Source organism: Pinus tabuliformis, chromosome 9, assembly GCF_031772625.1.
Source record: "Pinus tabuliformis cultivar Carrire ecotype Pingquan chromosome 9, CPIR1, whole genome shotgun sequence".
Classification (NCBI taxonomy): Eukaryota; Viridiplantae; Streptophyta; class Pinopsida; order Pinales; family Pinaceae; genus Pinus; species Pinus tabuliformis.
In genome coordinates, this window is record NC_142307.1 from 588,031,403 (window position 1) to 588,057,213 (window position 25,811).

The window sequence follows — 25,811 nt, forward strand, 5'->3', positions numbered from 1 at the left end:
AGAAGAAGAAATGGAACAAATGTCAGAGGAAGTAGAGGAGCAAGGGGATGAAGAAATGAAGGATCAACAAGATGGTTTGGGAGATAGGGAAGGAACTCAAGAGATATAAATGGAGGATCTTGGTAGAATGTAAACTTAAATTACTCCCCCTTTCTCACCACTTATGTCCTCTTTGCCTAGAGGATCAAGGAATTTTCATTGTCCCACCATTGCAGTAACAAAAGACGGATAGTCAGAAGTCTTTCCTCCCAATTTGAAGTTCTTAGGAGTTGTTGTAGAAGATAGTGTGATTGATACTTCTCCACAAGAACCAGTACCAACTTCAAAACAAATGGAATAAGAGAGTATGTGTGATACTACTCCACAAGAACTAATACCAGCTTAGAAAAAAAAATGGAAAAAGAGTGTGCAGCTGATACTGCTCCACAAGAACTAGTATCGACTTTAGAACAAATGGAAGAAGAGGGTAGGACTGATATTTCTCCACAAGAACCAATATTAGCTTTAGAACAAATGGAAGAAAATTTGGTAGTGCCAGAGTCTGTTGAATAATTTTTTGATATTGCGCCATAAGAACCAGTACTAGCTTTAGAACCAATGGAAGAAAATTTGCTAGTGCCAGAGTCTGTTGAAGAATTTTCCAATAATGATCAATAAGAACCATTACTGGCTTCAGAATAGATGGAGGAAATTCTAATAAAACAAGAACTTGTTGAAGAATTTTCCGATACTACTCCATAAAAACCAATACTAGCTTCAGAACAGATGGAGGAGAATGTAATAAAACAAGAACCTGTTGAGGAACTTGTAAAAAGAAAAATTCCCAGTTGGCATCAGAACTGACTATTGTTAAAAGAGAATATTTAGTTAAATATGGAGATTACAAAGCTAAGGAAACAGGTGATGTGGTTGCAGAAATAGGAAAAAGAAAAGTAGAAAATCAAATAGGATGAACATTCGCATCCCCTGCAACCAGTGGGATAGTTTCATTGGTTGTACATACAGAAGATAGAGAGGTAGTCTCGGTATCTATCTAGACAGAAGATAGAGAGGTATTCTTGTTATCTACACAAACAGAAGACAAAGAGGTAATATCAACATCCACATAGACCGAGGCACTCATTTACCTTGAAGAAGCATGGGAATTTATTTTTTCAGCATAAATCTAGAATTGGAAGGCCAATACTTTTAGTTTCTAGTGTGGGAAAATCCCCACGAAGGATCATCACAAAGAAATAGGACAACTTAGGGAGAATGTGGCAAGGGCAGTCGCCAATTATATAACTCAGATAAAAAAATCTCAACAACAACGAGAAAAATTGCAGAAGAGAATCAAAGAATTGCAGCAAAAGGTTTAGTTGCTAAAGACAGATAAGGATGAGATGTTTACTCTAGTGCAACAAATGATGGCATGCAGGCCCCCTACTAATTGTTACACCTTTTTTCTTCACGAGGAGTATTTGTTTTTCAGTTTAGAAAGTATTCACTAGGAGTTGAGTCACAAAATAGAAGACCCCATGCAATTGTTAAGGATTTTGAGAGCTAATAATTATATTAACCAACATTTGTTACGTGAGCTATACATGCATGATTATATCCTAGAAACTGATCAGAAGTTCAACCTTGTGCCATTTGTAGGAGATATCCAGTTAAGGGATTTTACATATTTTGTGATCAATCAAGTCAAATGGAAGAAGGCCCTTGATACATTTTAGGCAAATCAATCAAATCATCCAATGATGGTTAGGATGGATAATTTCCAATATGGGGATATTTGTACTAAACATTATTAGTTTCTCAAATTAGAAGGCTGAAAGGACCATATGCTTATGACACAATGATGGTGTATCGACCTGTGCACAATGCAAATCTATAATTTTAGGAAGGAGGCCAAGGATGCTTGTTAAAGGCATTGGATACTTTCATCGTCAGCAATATGGGTACGAGAATCCTTCGGGGCACCCAAATTTTCAAGAACATTGGAGAGAATCCCACGATATATTTCTTGCATGAAACACTGTGTAGTTGGTTGGCTGGGGTTAAGGTTCCAGTTTCCTATTATCTGGTTACCTTTTGATCAGTATGAGCCGACTTATATTGTGGATGAAGATTGGTGGAAGGACATCATTCACACAAATGGCTATTAGCTACTTGGGATTGATATAGTGAAACAATATACCTCACTCAACTCCATGTTAGTGACAATGGGTCCAACTGTGATTTATGTCGGAAGAGGTTTGCATGAGGACCTGAAACCATGAAAGTTGGGGGGAGATGTCGACTGATTAAATTACCCATTTTTACCTACTTACACCTATCCTTTTCCATCTACTCTATAGCTATTATTAGGTCAATTTGTATCGCAATTAAAGAAAAGGTATATTGTATTGGCATGTCTTCTTGAATTGCTAATTAATGAAGCAGTAATCATACGGGAATGATACTTAGACTATTTTCTAATGAGATTCCTTGGATGTTACTCAACAATTCATATCGGATATCATTTGGTGGAACATAACCCATCGTTATGTTGTCGACTATGGATTGCTGGCACTATTCGAGGATTGAACCATCAATTGATCAATTGCCTAAATAACTGGCAAAACTAGCTCTGTTGCTATGTTTTGATTCTGCTTTATATTTGAGGAATTATTGTATATTTTTTAACAGATAGATCAACATGAATTGAATGATCTTCATTTCGTGTATAACGCTAGAAATTTGGTTTGTAATTCCTTTTTACGAATTAATGTGAATATTAGCATATCATAACTCAGTGTAGTCTATAATTCTCAGCCACGGCCCTGATCGGAGAGTTGGGCCCACTCTTTCGATTAGGTTTTGTTGGATACAATTGATGTGGATATCTATGCTTTTCAATTGTATTGTTAATGCTTTATGATTGTTGTTTCATTTCTTTGCTCCTGTATTATCACGTTGTTATTTCAGAATTGTTGTTACTTTAGACTATTGTTACCTAGAGTTGGTATACTTATTGTTGCTTGATTTTTAGAACTGTATGGGCCTTGTATTTTGTAGTTGCTTAATATTGGGTAGGGAACCTATGGATTGCATAGACCTTTCACGATAACCTTGAAATAATCAGATGGACCTAGGATTGACAAATAAATGTAAGAGTGACTGAATCTATAAAACTATATTAAGACATCAACAAAGGGATCCCAAATTATTGAGACAAGAGGAGGTTGTCCCTTCAGAGAAGGATATTTATACACCACTAAAATACATTTCCATTGTTAAAGTTTCATCCCCTCTTTACTCGACTCAACTTAGTTGATAGGGAAAAACCAACCAATCATTAAAATTGTTTAGAGTAGGTGGCACTAGTTATAGATTCAAGCATCGTGATTCCACTATGATTATCTCTAAGAAAGAACATATTTTAGATCAGGGTATCATCGACTAAAAGGTGCAAGATCCATTAAAAGAGAGGGAATAGACAGGTAACCAAGCATTGATAGTAGCACAATTTCCTCTTGAAATTCAACATGATTTATTTGAAAACAAAACACAGTCTCATGCAGAAGCTATTTGCAATGGAAATAAAGAAAAGGGTAGGGTGGAAAGAAAAAAAAATGAAACAAAACAAAGAAACAAGTAAAACTACCCCTACTCCTAAACTAATCGAGAAAAAGGACAGTCTCATGTAAAATGAAACTTCCAATGTAACCATCAAAGCTTTGCTTGAATTGAGAGGGTGAAGGTATCAACAAGATGAAATATGTTCAAGAATAATTCCAGACAAGAAATATAAATTGTGACATGCTGGAACATTCAAATTCTGAAAATGTAGGAAAAAAAATACATGAAGAAAGCATATGCGAGACATTTTGCAGATTCATTATGGTGTTCGTGCACATTGCAACAAGATGACATGCAAAAGCATTCTTCCAAACTTCCAAACATGGAAAACATAAAGAAAGTTGAAAACGTGTGTTTCACTAATGGTATTGCCAAGTATGACTCCTCCAATAATTGATCGACAGGATCATGCAAAACAAATGGAGGATGTGAAAGTTGTGAAATAGATTGATTTTCAATCTGCGCAATCAACCGATGAGGATTCATGCGATATGAATTACTATCATGATCATGATTGGAACTAACATCAAGAAGGCAAGAACCTGACATAACCATCAACATGGGTTGAAGTGCCTCAACAACTTGTAGTAGTTCTAATACATAAGAAGGTAGATCATCGAAAACTGGTGGCTTGGAAAAATTGACAGTAGAAAATGCGGGTTCGTGACTAGATGAGTCAGTGAATAGATCACGACAACTATGATTAGAAAATCCATTGTCAAGAAGAAAATGATCCTCATGATCTGATGAATCATAGAGAGGGGGAAATTGAAGAAAAAATATCACTCCGTGTCGCTTCAAAATGATCAGATGATAGATGGGAATGATCAGGAAAAGAAGATTTTCCCTCTTCAAGTTCAGATGTAAAACTGACATTCCACAAGTCCTGAGTGTGATCATAAATAACATCCTCCGAAATTGGTTTTTTGAAAGATGAAACAGGTATAACAAAATCATGGAAGATCTCAGGATAAAGAGGGAGAGAGGACAAATGAGAAACATCAACTTGGATCACAGATTCTTATTCAGAAATGGAATCCAACACATAATCATCGTGAATGATATCGCAAGTTTGTTGGACAACACTAACTCCATCCTAAATTTGATCCTCATGAACATCAGAAGAAATGATTGAAATAGGTGGATATAACAACTCACAATCAGGAGGACCAAGGGAACCGACAAATGGAGGATGAGGAGAAAGATCATTACTAGAAATATTTGATCTGCAGTACAAACTTGCATTTAAATTTTAAATATGTGGGTTGGGAGAAGATGGTGGTAGATCAACAAATGGAGTCTCAAGTTCTCCAACGTCACCCTATATAAATGGAGTTGTTTAATGAGAAGAAGACGAAGATTCACTTTGAACAACGACTTCCCTCATTGCAGATTTATGAGATCCATAACCAGTATATGTTGGGATACTTTTGAAAGATTCATACTCTGTTGGATTCATCAAAATATGAAAAAGAAATGATAACTTCTCTTTCATGAAATTCCAATAAATATCATCTTTAGAAACTTCATAAGAGAAATGAATGAAGCGATCATGAAAATTGTTAAGAGATTCAACAGGTGCTTTTCTTAGATGCATGATTTTTCTATAGACAGATTTATAATCATACCCATCAAAGGCATGGTAGAGCTCCTTGACAAGATGTTCAAAAGAGTGAATAGGAGTGGTTGGAAGTGTGTAACACATTTCTTTAACACACACTTCAAACATGAAAATGTACAACCTAAAAGCAATATCCTCATAGTGAATATTGTGATGAGTGTAAAATTCAAGAAAACAAGTAGTGTGTTGAAGAATGGTTGTTCTGTTGTGACCATCAAACTTTTGATTTGACAAGTCATTAATTATCCCCTTGGGCACTTTTATATTTGTTGTCATGGAAAAAAATGTCGAGGTTAAGATATGGGAAGAAGCCATTAAAAGATAGGAAAGTTCACCACAAACGTTACAGCCTTAGCTTATCATTTGGCCCTCCTTCCAGCGCCATAAATGTTGACGATTCTGGACCCACGAAAATTTAGGTGGTATCCTCGATATGAAGTCCCAATTATACCTCACGCCATTTGGAGTAGGATTCACATCTGGAATACGACCTAACTGCTGAAATAGTGGGTTTTAGTGTTATGCCTTTGCTGGGATAACACATAGAATAAAGTATTGATGACTTTAGTGAAACACGTGTATAGCTTTGTGAAGGGTCAAGTGAAATGCATGAGAGGTTCTAACATGATGAAGAAAAAGTGAGTGAGCACCTTAGAATCTTGTAATAGTAAGAAACCTGAAAGGAACACACGAGCATAAAAGGCATCACAAGTTATCCTACAAAATAGTTCACAAGTTAACCATGATGGAAATATACAACAACATGCATTCAACAAGATTCATACTAATGGAAATGAAATATTTCATAAGTGTTAGCGTAAATGAAATAACATATATTGTAAGCATAACAAGAATAGTCCTACTATATTCACAACACATGCGTCAAAACGTGCCAGCTCTAAGATTTTATTAAAGCGAAAGTCCCAAGCATACATATACAATTGACAAACCACTAGTACAAACAGTGGAACATTAAGCCAACACCTACTCCTCCAAAGAAAGACACTCCCTCTATTCTACTAAGAATCCAAGGGTTAAAACTCCCAATCTTCTGCTCCTAAGCCAAAAACCTAGCCAAAAACCCTTTACATGACTAATGAGGATACATTTATAATAAACGGGGTGACTATTCATCTCCATTTGTGACTCTTTGACTTCCCTCATGACTGTTTGACTTCTTTCAACCATGACCTTTGAAATTCATTACAAAATGATTCTTCACATTCCATAATTGACACTTGGAATTTCAATTACAATTAATTAAAAAAAATATTACAATATCGCGCATACCCATGTAAGACACAATTGGGTAGAGTCAACTAGACAACCTAAGAAGAAAAAATAAGTTAAATTTAAGTTTGGGGAAACTCCAACTCAACCAATTCAACTTGTAGTTGCTCGGTCACATAGTGGTGCCAAGCCTTGTACTGTGCAATGACATCTCGAAACTGTGTGATGGGATCAAGCTGGAAGTGGACTCTAGCCTCCATTACATTTGGGCAGACTGATTTGGAACTAGTTTGAATTTCCTTCTTTAGCAGGATCAACATGGTGTTAATATGGATAGGGCCACCAATTTACTTATGCATATTGTTCATGTTCACCTCCAAATCTTCCTTGGTGACAATCTGCCTAAGATGGTCCAAGAATTCTTAAAACTTCTGCCTGACTTGATTTCTATGCTTGACTTCAATAAGTGAGGGAAGTGAAGGGACCTTATGTGATTTCACCATGAAATCCACGCTATTGTATAATCGTTCATATGAGGGCTGAATGTTGGGGATGAATGAGGCGAGTTGTTTGTTACTCTAGATGATCATCCAAACTTGTGCTTTCTCCAATTCGGATGATGCCTCTTTGTGTTGCATTAACCACTTATGCATGATAGTGATGGCTATATGGATAACCTTGAGGGATTTAACATTATCTTTTCACTTCTACTACATGTCATGCAAGCAGACAATTTATTTATGCACAATGACAAGCTCCTCATAAAGGATCCACATGGTTTCTCCCAATGTTGATACTTCACCAAGTATGGCTTCTTTACGTTCTTCCAAATATACCTGTGTAGGGGTTGCTTTTTGGACCTCTGCTTGGAGCTTCTAAATTTTTTTCCTTCCATCCTATAAGTTCTTTGTCATTTGCCTGTTCTTAGCCATGAGATACTCTATATTTGACATGGTAGCACTTGTGAAGCCCAATTTGGATGTAGAAATGGCCTCTGGATTTCTTCTGGTATATATAACAATCACCCTTTCTTTAATGAATGTAGGAGATGTAAGATCATCTGGAAAATGTTCCTTTCATACTTGTAAAATATTCTTCTTAAGCTCGTCATAAGTTATATTGTATGTATCCATGGCCAGACCATCATCAAGAGGAACAATTTCCTTTTCTTCTCTAGGAGTTTTCTTTGTTATCAGAGGAGGGGGAGATTAAATGGTGACCTGATGAGTGATTAGAATAAGATCAACATCTTGGTTTAGCGGCTCTGGTTCCACCTCCATGTCTTGAATCAAAATCAATTCTTTGATTTCTTAAGAAAGTTCCTTCTCTTGTAATTGTTTGCTCTCCTCTTCTATTGGTTTGTTATGTTCTTGTTCTTTAGGTTGTTTCTATGTTGCTTCTTCTTCTTCTATTCTCTGCAATTCTTCTTGTTGTTGTTTCTGCCTTTCTCCTTCCAATATTTTCTGCTCTTTTTCTTCCCTCTACTTCCTCTGTTTCCTCCTCTTTTTTGTTGTTATGGCCGCCTTCAAGATGATTGGATCCAATTTTATCTTGTGGCTTTTCTCTTCCACTAGACTATGTGCAACTTTCCTTTTTCCCTTTTTGTGCATTAGGTTGTTCCCTTCTTCTAGTTCTGTCTATGGGGTGACTTCCTTCTCAGGAGTAACCTATGATGTTCCTGAGAAGCTAACTAGTTTGTGGGACTTGGAGGCATTATAACAATTCTTGATCTCTTCCTCCTTCGGCCTGTAAATGTTCTGCATGGCTTATGGAAATGAATCCTTACACAACATTCTTTGCAAACATTCCTAGGATCATACATATTGAATTCGAAATATCTGAATGTGAATTTCTCTATCTCCTTGCCTTATGTGTCTACAACCTTTAGATTCTTAATCTCGTACAATCTAATTTTCAAAGGAACAGTGGGCCAAGGTGCCTTCTTCTTTCTATGCAAAACTCTTGATAAATTTGTGGAAATATGATGCACAACTTCTTTCATGACCAAATTGTCCGTGGCATGCCTCAGAAGAATATGTGGAGGCCTCTGGCCACCAAACACTTTAAGGAAAGTTCCATTTGGTGAGGCAAACCAATATGCTAATTCTAAAACTGCTTCCATTTCCCTAGGGACATGCAAGGCAGCTCTTCCTGAAACATTATCTTTTATAATGGAATGAGGAAGTGATCAATCATCTCTTCAATTAATCCTTTGTAACTGCACTCTAAAAGCAACTTGTAGTAAATGTGCATGACAGGTTCTCTTGGTGACCAGGTCTAACTCATAACGTGAAAAGAGTTTTGAGCACATATTGCATCTAACAAGTAAGAATATATGTAGAACCTAGCTTACATACCCTTGGGAGGGTTTTTAGCATTATTTACATCGGTCCTAAATTGTTGAGCCAACAAATCAGACTGGTTGAATGGTTTTCCTTCATTCACAACCTACTTGAACAAGAATTCCCAGCCTTTTGGAAAGGTCTTAGCACTGTTTTGGCCATAGATCCGATAACATAAGACTATTAAGTACTGATAAGCCTTCCTGAGATATTTTGTCTTGTAAGTGTTTTTGGGTGTTTGGCAAAATCTGAAGGCTCTTTCACCCAACTTTTGATGATATCCTTTATGCTCAGGTAGATGGTGACTACATAGAAGTGGGAATCCATGTAAGCCTCTAGCAGTAGAAAACGATACATACTCTGAAAATCATGTGTCATAAAAGATGCAAGCATTTGTCCATTGACATTGTTGAGAGTCATGGTCTTGTTATCTGTATGGGAAAGTATCCATCTAACAATGTACGCACAAGGAAAAATCAGGTACCTGCATGCAATCTTGTGTAATCCTAACCTTTAGACATTGATGTAAACTTTCTAGTCCTTGAGATCTAATTTGAAACTTCTTGCTGAGAATATCTCATTGACCTTTTGCCATGTAATGTCTCACTATTTCTCTATAAACAATTGAGTGTCTGAAAAAATTGAAAAAATCACTAGAGTACTCTTAATTGCCTCCTCGGTGCTACTCTTTGTAGTGTCCTCTGAGACAGATCTCTTGGGAGCCATAGTGATAGTAACTACTTAAGAGAAGTGCTCAAAACCCACAGTACCTATAGGAGAAAAATGTACTCATGGAAAACATAAACTAGCTCAAGCAAAATAGACTTACAAAGCAAGATCAAGGCAGCACCCAAAAGAGTGAGAGGGAAAAATGTGCAATTCTTGGGCTGAGGGAAGAGACTAGCCTCATGAACTACACATTGCATAGTCTCAGAGTCAAGGGAGATACTTGAGGATTGATACTATGCAATGCAAAGTGTTAGCCACCTGGGAAGACTAAGGGAGAGACTACGCATTACGTAGTCTTAGTGGCCAAGGATGAGGCTTGAGCCTTGGAACTATGTAATGCATATTTGGGCAAGCCAGGGACTGCACATTGCAGTCTCAGAGGCAAAACACGAGACTTGAGCCTTGGAGTTGCGCAATGCACATTTGATCATGGCAACTTCTGGCCAAGTAAGGGGAAAATATTCCCAGGAAGAGGATGGGAAAGTGGAAGATATGGGTGATGGTGCAAGTAAGAGTGAAGATGTGACTAAGGGAAAGATAAATCAGTGAAAACCAAGTGCAGAAAATCAACATGCAAAAGGAAAAACAGCATGCATAGGAGTCACTGAAACGACAACCACTAATCAGTAAAAAGAAGAAGTTGATGCAACACTTGTAAAAAGTGAACGACATATTGAACCAACACTTGTACAAATTATAATAAGATAAAACACCAACAACTATGAAAAGAAATAAGAAAAACAACACTCACAGAAGCAAAACGAGAAAAAGCGATAGAAAAAGCAACAAAAAGTGACACGTGGAAAACTTACCCAAAAAAGCACCGCAAACTCAACTAAAAGTTCCTTTATCTCCTTTGAAAGCTAGAGATGAAAGATCGAGTGTGAAATGAGATCTAGGGGCATCTATTATATAGGTTGGTTAGGGATTTTGACGCACATGCCTAAAATCAAGAAAAAAGCGCCACTTGTCTGAAAGTCATAATTAGGAGCTTAGTGGACTGAACTGGACATCAATTGGGCAACTCCTATTTTTTGGGATGACAACTTTACTTTTCCAAGAAACTATTTTTTCACACTAGCGAAGGAGATTCCACAATTCTTATGCTCAAGGGCTTGGGAAATTCCTTGCCTTAGTGAATTGTGCAGTTTCTGAGGGGATGGATAACTTTGCACAATTTCTGATCTCAAGATTGACTTTCTTGTCAGGATTGTGCATTTTTTAAGCTTAAGGCTAGCTTGCCCTTCTATATTGCATGATTTAGATCCTCAAGCTTCGCCTGTCTTCCAAGATTGCACAATTTCTAAAGGGAAGACCAACAAATTTGCAAATTGAAAGAAAGAGATGAATTGTGTTTGAAAATGTTCTCGTTGGGATAAAAAACAACATCACAAGCACTATATGAAAGACAAGTCTTTAAAATAACATGAATATTTGATGATAGTGAATGATGAGCTCTTGTGGACAAAATGGAGACTCCAAAATCTAAGCATAGGAAAATTTTGGAGGGTGGTTGTAGCAGCTACAACACCTTCCACAACGGTAACAGTAGCATTGTGTTGATGCATATGAAATATAGAGCTTATATATCTATAAAATATATGGAACTAAATTTTTATCACATACAAGTCTTTAAGGTAAAACCATATCCCTTATAATATACCCATGTTAGGAAACTTGACAGAGAATGAAAACCATAGATGTTAATAAGATTTTTATTAAATTTGATTAAAATGATTAAAAGAAAAAAAAGGTGAAAACATAAAATCAATGATATAAAAAATGATTTGAAAAATAAAACATAAAAGGAAAAAATATTTTAACATATAAAATTACAAAGAATAAAATTATATAACAAAAAAAAGAAATATAACAATTTATATAAACAACTTTAAAAATAAAAAAGTCAATTAGGACTATATTGGGTGGTTGGGAAGAAGGAATATAATCCCAACCTAGGTTCAATAAAATTTTTTACTAAATATTAAATTTCAAATCAAAATAGCTACTCACAATTTATTTAAAGTAAATTGAAAAAATTCAAACCATTATCATAATTTAAATTTTATTAACATACTTTTAATTTATTATAATTTTGTATTTTATTTTACTAAATTTAAATTTAATATTCAATATTTTTCATATGTTTTAAAAAAATGCACTCAAAAATAAAACAACTAACCAACAAACCACACATGACAAAATCTTGGTGTGTTAAATTCAACCATTTACTTTTATTTTTACATCATAGGTGTGGTCTATATTGAAATTGACCTTGAGAAAATTCTAATCTTTAAAATATAAAATATAAGAAATTCTGGACGGCTAGATTCTTTGTCCAATTCACAATCCAAGAGATAATGAGAAAAAGTTATAAATAATTTTTTTGGTTTCAAAACAATTAAATCACAATGGTCAAATTTGTTTACAATTTAATTTCATAAATTTTATTTAATTAATAAGATGACGTAATCCCACTCTATCTCTGTAATTCGATTTCTAGGGCCGATGGATAATCGCGGCCATCGGTTCTGAATACACGATGTTGTCATTGCGACATCGTTTCATTAACCCCTTCTCTCGCTCTATACCATCTTGTCTTGGTATTCTGGAGTTTACATGCGTGTTGTTGGCGTTCTGGATGGCGAGGGAGAAATGTGAATGCCACAAACGAAGCCAAAGAGGTAGTCATGTGGCTTTGATCTTCAACAAATATTATAAGGTTTTTGATGTTAATTGATTTTATTTGGATGCAAATGATATTCTCACTCATGGCCAACCACCTGTTAAGTCTTAAACCGGACATAGAACTGGAAAAGATGAAACAAGATTTCTATGTTATGAATAAGTGATCTTTCAGCTTATCTTTGAATGTCCTTGGCACATATTGTCCATAAAATCTTAAAGGTAATAATAAACACGCGGTGTTTGTAATTTGATTACAATAAACATCATCCACAAAAGCTTGAAGGTAATAATAAACACGTGGTGTTCGTATTTGATTACATCTTGAGGATCATAATTGATATATCTGACACATAACTTGATGTCATACTCAGATTTTCTACATGGACAGACGAGGAAGGTCGCGGGCGATCACGTCCTTGTAGAACACCTTAGGTTTAATAAGTCAACCTATAATAACAATCAATAATGTCTGATGACTGTGTCAGCCATGACTGTGTATCCCATTACTCATTTTACAACTTATATTTATGACTGATTTATATAATAACCGTAATATGTCAAGTGAGGTTGCATTTTCAATAAATACCAATCACTGTGTATCCGATTACTGATTTTACAACTAATATGTTTGTATTTATATGATGATTGATTTATATACTAACCATCATAGATCAACTCAGTCTGCATTTTGAATAACCGACGATTTCACAATTATAATGCCAATTCTTTGTATTTATATTTGTTTGTTATCCTATGTTATAATGTCTCTGGCCCCTTTAGACACAGGATTTCTTCTGTGGCGAAGCAAAAAAAAAATGGCAATGACAGTTATTATCACGAGAGTGGCAGCCAATACCTTCAGTAGCGTTATTTCTCCAATCATCAGGAAAATAGATGATGTTATTTGGTTAGATGAAAACCGTCAGCTTCTGGAAGGGTAGTTAAATCGTATGCAGTCTCTTACACGATATTAGTGATGAATTTCAATATCGGAAAAAGACACCCCCTCAATCTCTGCAAAATTGTCTGTGAAGGATGCAAGATGCAGTTGGAAAAGCAAGAGAGTTGATCGATTTCTCTCGAAGGCAGCACCGGTGTATTAATTGCCTCCTTTGCAAGCCCAAACTTTCTACAGAAATCGAGAGGTGGAAGACAACTTTTGATGAGCTCTTTCGCAATCTTCAAACCGACTTCTCTGTCTTTCACAGTGGTCGACAGATTGCGTCCTCAACACCACAACAGGCAAGCCTACTGCTTGAAGACCAACCAGACGCCAGACTAGTAGGGTTGGAAATTAAATCTACAGAAATATGGCTTGAGAGTTGGTTTACAGAAGCACCATGTGATCGGATATTTGTTGTATATGGGATGGGTGGGGTTGGAAAAACATCTTTGCTTAAAGATGTTTATAACACCTACATGGTGAGTAGTGTTTTTTATCATGTGATTTGGGTTGCAGTTGCTAGAGTTTCATAGTCGTATGGCTTCTACAATCAATCTAGACCTCGCTAGTTGTTCCTATAATGATGTTGATGTGCGGAAGATGAACCTATCGGCACGTCTCAGGATGAAGAAATTTTTGGTATTTTTAGACGACACGTGGAGCACAGTCACTCTGAAATAATTGGGCGTGGAATTTGGCGAGAACAAAGGTAGAAAAGCTGTATTTTCTACTCGAAGTAGAGATCTGATTCCAGGAATGAATGCATAGCATTCAATGCAAATACAACAACTTCCAAGAGAGGAGGCCTGGGAACTGTTTTTCAAAGTAACCTTCAAAGACGGCGATATTCCCGAGGAGATAGAGCATATTTCCAGAGTCGTCGTGGAGTGTAAAGAGTTTCCCTTGGCTATAATTGTAATAGCCTCAACAATGATTGGCAACAGGGTTGTAAATGAGTGGAACCTTGCGTTAAGGCAAATTCAAATAGTGGACTCAAATTTTCCAACTACTCATCCTCGAATTGATCGAGATCTGTATCAACGATTGAGATGGAGCTAAAATAGTTTACCCTATTCTCATTTGAAAACCTGCTTCCTGTATTGTGTGATGGCCGTAGATGACTAGTACATTTCGGTGCACATAATATCGCACATCTGGCAACTAAAACTGGCAACTGCAAAATGTAGCCTAAAGCTAAAGGAAATGCTTGCCCAACAAGTTTATTGTTGTACCAATAACCCTACACTAACATAAATCCACCTGCTTAATTAAAGAAATATGAAACCTGCAGTATAACCAGTCAAAGAGCTGATCCAACACCTGATATCCTTGACTGTTCTTAAGTGGACCATCTATGGGCAACTCATAATAAAAACTGAATCCATAACTTGAACTTATAAACAATCCACCTTCACTGATGATTGCAATAGACTTACCAAATGATCTTGAGAATCATGAAAAATCACCTCTTCTTGATGAGTAAGACCATGAGGGATGAATTCATTCATAACTGATGGCTTCTTTTGTCCTATGTCTTCAATTCCAAGAATATCATCAAATAAAAAGGCAACAACATTTTTTTCTTCCCTTCCATGTAAATCAACAAAAATATCCATACATTCATGAACATCTTCAAACATGACATCCATATTTTGTGCATCAAAACTAGTATTTTGCTTATCTAACAATTCTAATTTGACCTTTGGTAATTTTGCTTGAGGATTGTCATCTTGATTCTGAACACTAACAACTCCTATACAAAGAACTTTATGCATATATCCATGTCATTTTGATGATCCTCAAATAGAATAGGTAAAACTTGTATGTTCAGCTCTTCATGTAACTCGAGTCTACCTAAAAGTGAACTTTCATGCACTTTAACCGGGACAACATCATTATGATTTTCAACGGAAAAAAGTTCTTGTCTAGCTAGATAACTTTGATCACATGTTATCTCACTGTTCAAAATTTTCATGCATGTATTTTCAACAATCTGATCTTGACGATTTCCTTCTTGACATAAAATATCAGAAGAGGAATGGGCTAAAAAGCAATTTGATTTATTCGGCTCATACCTTTGACTGCATCTAGATTGACAAGGCTGCAAATTCTCATAAATTTCATGTAATATGACTTGACTATCAATTTGCTGATCCATTTCAACTTCAACTAAAGATGAGACATCTGCTTGTAGGAAAACTTCTTGATCATCGTGACAACTAGCTTGAGAAGAAAATTCATAATGTGCCTCTAACATATCCTCATCATCCATACATTCTACATCATCATCAATACTTTCAAGATATTGAACAAAACCCTTAGAAAAATTACAACAGCCTTGAAACAGTGGTAAGGAAGGATGAGACTTCTCATAATGTCCAAAGAATATTCTATAGAAATTTTGAAGAGAACACAGGCTCCCTAATTGCAACCCCTCATACCATACTCTAGCTTTGTCTTCTAGGGTAGCCATAAACATCTTCATGAGACAATCCTCAGGAAACTCAACCCTCAGTCTACATACATGTATATGAGATCTAACAAAATGAAGAATGGCATCATATTTCTTTTCATCTTTGAACATGAGAAGATGGATTAACCAATCAACACGAGTTATAGGATTTGGAAAGCCATAGATATGAGATCGACCCATAGGAACATATCTGGCATTTCTTCTTGTAGTAGAACTCATATTGGAACTTCGTCAAGCTACTGATCTTCAAGCAGTGGATTCACCATGAAACTTTGATCTTCTGGATCTTTTGAGATTGGAGTCACCAGGGTAATATCATAACCTTCAGAAAACTCTAGTTTCCAGTTACCCTTAGGAATTAGAATGAAGAGGCTCAAAGAAAATCTTCGAAATGGAGCTTTTTGGCTCCCGATAGACACACCAAAATGTTATCACTAGGCTAGACAGGCTGGGCTATGACAACCTCCAACGAAGCATAACTATTACAAACCAATTTTTAATTGGAAGTTAGCCCTTCAAGTCTGAGAGGGCTATCTCAAGGAAAACTATATAATATTCTAAATAAAACTCAATTACATATGGCTAACTCAGGATTTTTGTATGATTTTGCAGGTGAAAGAGTGCAATGAAAACCACCATTGGGCATGGAGCAATTAAAGAAAATCAATTACAAACAACATTGTTTTCATGGAAGCTGAGGTCATTTTGGCTTTAAAATGGTGTGAAATAAAACTTTTACAGTAAAACACAGAAAATGAAGGAAGTTGGAGCATGTAACATGAATTCCATGTAATCAAATTGCTATGAAACTGATAACAACATACAAAACATGGAGAAAAATATATGAGCCAAAACAAAATCTTAGGTGAAAAAGACAGTCTACTGCAAATGTATATTAACTAAAGAAAAAGGTTTACAAAGGTGGTCCTCTCACATCAGCCATCCACCCCTTCAAAGTGAAAAAGTTACACATATATAGAGTGAGGTCTCCATTACAATAGTCTGCCACCTGGGTTAGACTCAATGCATAGCTCAGAGACCTAATTTTAATTGAATTACAAAACATGGAGTCTTTATAGGGATATTTCTGTTTTAACATAATTTGAATACAAATAGGAGTTCCCTATCATTTATGAGCTCAACAAATTTTGTTAGTGACCATCATGGAATGAAAAAAGCTATTGATGTTCTCGAGTGTTGATGTGTAGGAGTGATGAGATTTTACCATGTGGATCTTGACTTATTTGACTTTGCTAACTTGGACCTCCACCAAATCGAATTTCAAAATTTCTGCAACAAATCTGGCTAGGAAAAATTCATAAAATAAGCCTCAAAGATAAGTCCATATCTTCCAAACCCTGATATCTATGTAAAACTTGAGAGAAGCTTTTGTATAATAGCTCGTGCTAAACAAAAATGTCCTTCAGATATCCAAAATACCTTTCCATTTTGTCAAAAAGCGAGATCGAATTTTACTACTAAAACAATCATTTCCAGAATTTTCGTAGCAAATTTTGGTAGAAAATTAGAAAAACATCCCTCTGGTACTTTTCTGATTCTTTTGTAAGTTCCGAAGTCTACTCTTACAAATTCTAGCTAAATACATAGTATCACTACTCCTTTAACTAAAAATTTTCCTTGCATTTTCCTCAATGATAAGCTACAAAATTTTCGTAGAAAATTTTCATCTTAACTATGAGGATCTGCTACGAAATTTGAATTTTCTGAGATTTTTTATTTTTTATGATTTCTTCTTCATTCTTATCACTCCTTATAGCTTATTTAACCATGTATATTTATGAAACTATTAGTTTAGCATAGTATAGGAAAAAAACTGAAGAATTTACCATATTTAAGGGGTGCTTGTTATTTCAGCTATGAGCCCAAGATTTATTTTTGAGAGTTCAAATTTGATCATCTCTATTTTAGTTTCCAATGCTTTGGCTCGTCTCTGCAACTTATTTTTGTATGCCTCTAGCCAACTATCCCTTTTTTACATTTATTTTCATTTTCATAAATTTTAACAACATTGCTAATTTGACAAATTAACTCCAAATGATCTAAAAGTTATCAAAGATAACAAAGGCTATGAAGATCTGAGCAACAGAAACACTCACGAGAATGTTAGTATAACATTTTATTTTTGTAATATGTGATTCGTAGGTGATGCTATTTTATACATTAGATCTATAATTAATGATGGTACGGAACTTTTCCCATTCCTATGGATCTTCAGGGCAATTCTTTTGGATCTTAGTGGTGGCCACAGTAGCAATGGGCTCCATGTCAATGATCTACTTCCCTTTGTCATTTCCCTTGTCAGGTTTTGACTCAGAGACGGAAAATGTGTCTGATTCTGAAGCCTTCAACTCGGCCACCAGTGACTGCTTGGCTCAACACTCACTCATGTTGTGATTGGAGCTCTTGTGGAAATCACACCATTTTCTTGTGTCCTTCTTTGTTTTCATGGTATTGTTCTTTGCTTACAGCTTCAATGGGTTATCTTGGGTCACCCTGTCTTGGCTTTTTCCTTTTCTCTATGGTTTGGGGGCACCTATTCCTTGCTTCAGATTCATAGATCCAAAGTCTCGTTTCTTCTGTTTAAAATTATTCTCAATATTGACAGCATATCAATATGTCATGCCGAGCGATGAGATGTCTAGGAATTCCATCTCATCCTGGATGTACTTGTGTAGATAGCCGCAGTACTTGAGTACCAAATTCCATTCAAAATCGTTGATACCTTGTTTTGTACGAAGGGCATGGAAAGCATTTTTAAACTTTGGTACATCTTGGTCCCTTCCCTATTGTAGCATGGTCCACTCCATGTATTTATCTTCATAGCTCCTCACAGGGTAATATGGTTCCTTGATGGTATCTTAGAAAGAATTCCAAGTGGGTGTGGTTGAAAACAATGAGGATTCCCTCTCATCCTTTTGTTCACAGTAGGTTTCACACCAGTACTTGACGTATGGGGCAGCTTTGAGAAGTGAAAAAAGTAATTTTTTCCTAATCAAAAAAGTCATTAACTCAAAAATACCCTTCCAATAGATTTAACCATTTATCTATGACATCTGCGTCTATCTAGCCCTCAAATATGGGAATATCAAAGTTAACTTGTACCTTAAAAGGAGTGGTGCCTCTAGAGTGGTTGCGGTATGAAGATGCATCACATGTGGGTAGCCATTGAAGGATCTAGGCAAAGCTATCCATCATCGTGTTCCTCTGTCACTTAAGGGATTCCTTGAGAAGTATTTTGAAAGGATCTCATGCCCCCTCGTCTTTCCTTTTCTTTTGCCATGGGAGGTCATTACGTTTTGCAAGGCTGATCTTGCAAAGGTTCATCCAGATCGAGCTCTATCTCCTTATACCCTGACCTCATTGGGGACATGCAAAGAAAAACGAAGAAAGAGTAGACTGCTCAAATACCATTGATCCAGAATTATGCAGGAACACAACAAAATATAGAAATACCCATATACGCAGAGATGCAATAGAAATAAAACTTCATTTCATTAATATCAAAGAACTAAAATATAATTACATACATAAATAAAAATAAACTAGTTAGGGTGATGGTAGTTTATCTCTGAGAAAATATGTGGCGGATACATGCCTCTAAATTGCGTTACAATGAGGCTCAAAGGCTCATTATTATTGTGAAACAATGGAAAATCCTAAACATCCAAAAACCTAACCCTAGGAGATGAAGCGCCAAACTTGTGGGCCCCGTTTGGGTAAATTGGTACATCAACTTCCTGGGGTCGTAACTTTGTCATATGATCTTTGTTTGGCTATCATAGTATGTCATTTATAACATCTCAAAGAGAAGGCAGACAATAAACCAACAAGACGATTTGGGGCTTTTCTAGTCTCTCTGCTTTCCCTAAAAACATTCTTTAGGGCCTCAAAACGGCTCTAGAAATTCACGACCTGAAAAACTGCCAAAAATAGTAAACTATCCTACAATTAAGGAAACTAAAAAATTGAAAGAGCCAGTGTTGTGTGCCTCTATGAGATGGGGAAACTTCTACTGAACTTGATCCCTAGTGAGCCAGTTTCCTTGGTGTAGTAGTTGGCCAACTTTGACAACCCAATAGAGTTGAATCTTCTGCTGGCGAGTGCTCTTGATCTGTGTGTTCATGATTCGATCAATTGTGGCATGTTCCATGCAGTCTAGGTTTAACTCTGTTGGTGTGAGTTGTTGTGCAATGTCTGATGTGTCTGCTAATGGTGGAAAGTATGGTCGAAGGTTGTCCACATTGAAAATTGGGTGCAGGCCAAGGAATGGTGGGATGTTGAGCTCGAAAGTATTATCCCCTACAACCTTAGTGATGGTGTAAGGGGCATATTAGAATGGACGAAGTTTGCAGTGGGGCACAACGAGGCACTCCTTCTGTAGATGTAACCAAACTTGTCACCCACCTAGAACTTGTGTGGCACTTGATGTTGATTATGATGCTACTTGTACTTACCATTGGCTCTATCCAATATGTCATGGACCTATTAGTGGATGCGCTGAATGCATTAAATGAAGTTGTTAGCGATGTCACCTTCAAACCGGACATGAGCCGAATCTACCTAAGTAGATCCAAATGATATGGCCACATCAATGGGACATAGTGGCTGGAATCCCAACCCCACCTGAAAGGCGTTGTGTCGAGTTGAGGTATGGAGAGCTTTGTTGTAGCTATGCTGGACATAGGGGAGGATTTCGTCCCATGTGTGTGGATTCTTTCATCCCGATTTGAGATAATGGATTGTGGGATCCCAAAATTTACCCACACTTGTTCAAAGAAGATCTTAGCAATGCCTTTTGTTGTGATACTCTTCTTGTAGGCCACCAGAATGGCCATCTTAGAGAATTTGTCGACGACCATGAAAACACAGTCATTTCCATGCTTTGTAGAAGGAAGGCCCGACATGTAATCCATGGAGATGGATTCCCAAGATCAACTAGGAGTAGGTAGCAGAGTATATAGGCTTTGCTTCTTGATGGTAAGTTTGGCAATGGTGTAGGCAGTGCAGGACCTGATGTATTTCCCAAGATCCCATCAATGGTTTGGCCAATAAAAATACTTTTGTAGTACTTCCACTATTTTCTCTACCTCGAAATGTCCAGCGACCTGAGTGTAGTGCGTCTCCAAAATCATCTTGCCACACTCACTTGAAGGAACACATATATGTCCCAGGTGGCACAAAAATGCATCTTGGAGGTGAAGATTTGGAAATTTCTTACCTTCCAGGAGTTTCTGGTATGTACTGTGGAATTATGGATTGGTCTTGTAAAGATGAGGCCACCTCAAAGTCTCATGCCTATAAGCGTCGAGCACGATGGTCAGCGCCATGACCGGTGGTTAGCTGAGGTAGTCTGCAACATTGTTGGTGCTTCCCTTATTGTACTTAATATTCAAATAGAACTGTTGCAGGTATGTGGACCATTTCTGATGGCCATCGTTCTGCAACTTCCCTTATGTTTGTATGAACTGCAGGGGTCGGTGGTCAGTGTTGATGATTGTTTCCTTCCACAGAATTTAATGCTTCCATTGTCAGTAGACATACACAATGGAATACATCTCTTTTTCATAGGTGGGATAATTTTAGATTGTGTTTGAAAGTGTCTCACTATGATATGCCACTGCTGAGTAAGAAGCAGACAAATAACATAGTGGGAGGCATCTATTTTGATCTCAAATGGTTGCTACAGGTCTAGTAATGTGAGCGCTGGTGCAGAGGAGAGGTGATACTTCAACTTAGAAAACACCTTCTGTTGGGATTCAGACCAAACCAATTTTTTTTTTGCTTCGACCTTGGTGACTTGACTTAAAGTCCAAGTGATATGAGAGAACCCGAACATGAACCTGCAATAGAAATTGGCAAGATCAAGAAAGCTGCGGAGCTCTTTTAGAGTGGTTGGGCTTGGCCAATCCTGAATGATTTGTATCTAGGCTTGGTCCACATGCACACCCTGCTCATCAATGATGTACCCCAGATATTGAACGTAGGTCATGCCAAAAGTGCATTTATCAAAATTGGCACACATCTTGTGTTGTCGCAGGGTTTGAAGGACCTGGCGAATATGGTGAAGGTGATCATCCCAACTCTGGCTGAAGATCATGATGTCATCTAAATACACCACCATGAATTCATTGGTGAAGCGTTGCAAGATGTCATCCATCAATCTCATGAAGTTTGCAGGGACATTTGTTAACCCGAAAGGCATGACCAACCATTCAAAAAAACCCTAATTGGATTTGAAGGTCTTCTTCCACACATCAGAGGGTTTGATAGGCACCTAGTGATAACCGGACTTTAGGTCAATCTTGCTGAAATATTTGGCCGCCTTGAGATGATCTAGAAGGTCATCAATCCGTGGGATTGGTTACCAATTCTAGATAGTGATCTTATTCAACACCTGATAGTCAATACAGAGTCTCTAGGTCTTGTCCTTCTTTTGTACCAATATAATCGAGCTCCCACAGGGGGATGAGCTTGACCTAATGTGCCCTTTCTACAATAGAGCATCGATAAATAGCTCCATTGGGTAGCAGTATGCCTAGGGTCAAATTGATGGAGTGCTTGACCTAATAGTGCGGAGGTACCCCTATAGGTGAGGTGAAAATGCCCCTGTACTCCTCCACGACCTTGTCCATCTGTTGTTGTTGTGCAGAGGAGCCCTATCTAGAATTTGTGGCCACAGACTTCTTCTTTACCTGAGGGTGAATAAAAAAGGAAACAAATTTCCTGGTCTAAGAAATGATCTTTCTACATTGGTTTGCAGTGATCAAAGAGATGATGGTATGCGGGGCTACCTCTAGTATCCTTTACAACTTATCATCGAAAGTAATAATCACAGAGTGAGGTCTAGACTCATATATAGCATGTCGCTTCCACAAGTATGGTTGTCTTAATAATACATCACAAACTTCAAGAGGATAAACATCATACAATACCTCATCCATGAAGGACTTAATGTTGTAGGGAAGGCGAAATTGTTGGCTGATGTTGAGATCTTTTCCTTGGTGAAGCCACCCAATGGTGTACGGATGCGAATGTGCTATAGTCGGTAGGCCCAGCTGCTTCATGACCTATGTTGAAATGAGATTCTTTTGGCTCTGGCTGTCGATAATGAATTCCAACAGAAAACCCTTCACCCACATTTTTGAGTGGAAGAGGCGTTCCCCCTCCTCTAGATATTCAGGCTCATTCTTATGGATCTTAGTTGTGACCATGGTGGCACTAGGTTCTGCATCAATGATCTATTTCCCTTTGTCATTCCCCTTGTCAGGGTTCGACTCAAAGTCGATACATGTGTCTAATTTAGAAGACTTCGGCTCGGCCACCAGTGACTGCTTGGCCTGACACTCACTGTGTTGTGAGTGGAGCTCTTACGGAATTCACACCATTTTCCCATGTCCTTCTTTGTCTTTGTGGTGTTCTTCTTTGCTTGCAACTTCAGCGGGTTGTGTTGGATGTCCGCACCTTCATTTTTTCCTTTTCTCTGTGGTTTGCGGGCATCTTTTCCATGCTTCGGATTCGGAGATCCAAAGTCTTGATTCTTTTATTTAAACTTCTTCTCAATCTTGACAGCATATCGGTACGTTGTGCCGAGCAAAGAGATGTCCAAGAACTCCATCTCATCTTATATGTACGTGTGTAAATAGTCATAGTACTTGAGTACGAAATGCTTCTCAAGATCCTTGATACCCAACTTCATCTGAAGGGCAAGGAAAACATTTGTAAGCTCTGACACATCTTGGTCCCTTCCCTGCCGTAGCGTGGTCCACTTTATGTATTTATATTCATAGCTCTCGACAGGGTAATATTGTTCCTTGATGGCATCTCAGAAAGAATTCTAAGTGGGTGTAGCTGAAAAAAATGATGATTCCATCTCGTCATTTTGTTCACGATAGGTTTCCCACTAGTCCTTGAGATGTGGGGTAGCTTTGACAAGTGAAAAAGTAATTTATTCACGATTGGAAAAGTCATGAACTGAAAAATGTCATTCCAACAAATTTAACCATTTATCTATGGCATCTGCATTTATCTAGCCCTTAAATATCGGAATATCAAAGTTAACTTGAACTTTAAATGGAGTGGCACCTCTAGAGTTCCTTCTCGATAAAGGTGCGTCGCCTATGGGTAGTTGTTGAAGGATCTGGGAAAATTTATCCATCATCATGTTCCTATATCACTCGAGGGCTTCCTCGAGCAGTATTTTGAAAGGATTTCCTGCCCCCTCGTCTTTATTTTCTTCTGCCATCGGAGGTTGTCACATTTTCCAAGGTTGGTCTTGTAAAGGTTGAACCAGATCGAGCCCTAACTCCTTATACCCTGACCTCATTGGGGACATGCACAGAAAAACATAGAAAGAGAAGACAACTTTGATACCACTGATCCGAACTTATGTAGGAACGGAGAAAAATACAGAAATACCCATACACATAGAGATGCAGAAGAAACAAGACTTCATTTCATTAATATGAGAGAACTAAAATATGCTTACATACAAAAATAAAAATAAACTAGCTCGGGCGATGGTAGCTTATCTCTAAGAAGAGATGTGATAGTTACATGCCTCTAAATTGTGTTACAATGAGGCTAAAAAGCCTATTTATTATTGAGAAATAATGGAAAACCCTAAACATCCAAAAATATAACCCTAGTAGATGAAGGGCCAACATTGTGGGCCCCGTTTGGGTAGATTTGTACATTAACTTCTCGGGGTCGTAACTTTGGCATACAATCTCTATTTGGCTATCATAACACCTTGTTTCAAATACCTCGAAGAAAAGGCCAAAAATAAATCAGCAAGCTGATGAAAGAACTTCTTTGATCTTGCTAATTTCTTTAAAAATGTCGTTTAGGGCCTGAAAATGGCTCCGAAAGTTCAGGACCTGAAAAACTACCAAAAATAGTAAACTATGATACAATTAACGAAACTGAAAAACTGAAAGAGATAGTGTTGGGGGTCCAAGTGGAATAGGTGGGTGTCCACCAAATTCCACCTTGATCAGTCCTCCCCCATTAGGAAGAAATGGTCCCCATTGCATTGAGTGCCTCCATGATATGGGGAAACTTCTGTTGAACATGGTCCCTGGTGAGCCATTTTCCTTGGTTCAGGAGTTGGCCAGCTTCGAAAACCCTATACAGTTGGATCTTCTGCTGGCGAGTGTTCTTGATATGTGTGTCCATAATCTGATTAGTTGTGGCATGTTCCATGCAGTCTGGGTTTAACTCTATTGGTGTGAGCTGTTCTGCAATGTCTGATGTGTCTAGTAATGGTGGAAAGTATGGTCGAAGACAATCCACATTGAACACTAGGTGCATACCAATGAATCGTGGGATGATGAGCTCGAAAGCATTGTCCCCTATAACCTTAGTGACAACTTAAGGCCCATATCGAAGTGGGCGAAGTTTGTGGTGCGGTCCAGTGAGGCACTACTTCTACAAATGTAACTAAACTTTGTCACCCACCTGGAACTTGTGTGGACATCTTCATATTAAATAACCGTTTCATAAGAAATACCTTGTTTGAGGCCGAGGGTTTTTCATATAGTTTCTCCAACGTCTTAATAAAACCCTCTATCGTTGTTTCCCTCGAAATTTTGAAGGCAACCGACGCTGCAAGGCACAACCGTATTGTTCTGAGTGCCTTTCTATCGAGAAGGTTCCATTCTTCATCTTTCATACCCATCGGCATCTTTGGTTTTCCACCCAATGGTAAGTATAGATCTTTCTGATACAGATAATCTTTTATCTGCATCTTCCACAACGAGAAGTTTTTGCCATTAAATTTCTCGACCCTAAACTTACCATCTTCCGCCATTGCTCCCACTCCAACGAGGAACCCTTCTTTCCTCCGAGTTTATTAGCCAAGTAGACCTTCGACTCTAATACCAGTTGTTAGAAAAATTATATATTACGGAGCAATGGAACACATAAAATATTGCAAAAATATAAACATAGAAAATGCATAAAACAAGAGAGACACAGATATACGTGGTTCACCCAGTTTGGGCTACATCCACCCCAAACAACCAGTCCTTCCTTTCTATTATCCAGCAAAATGAAGAGACACAACCTACAGCAGATCCGCTGTAATATCCTCTGTCTTCTCTCACAGTGTCACCTCTCTGTTTCTCGCTCACAGAATACACATCTATTACACAGCCTCAAATA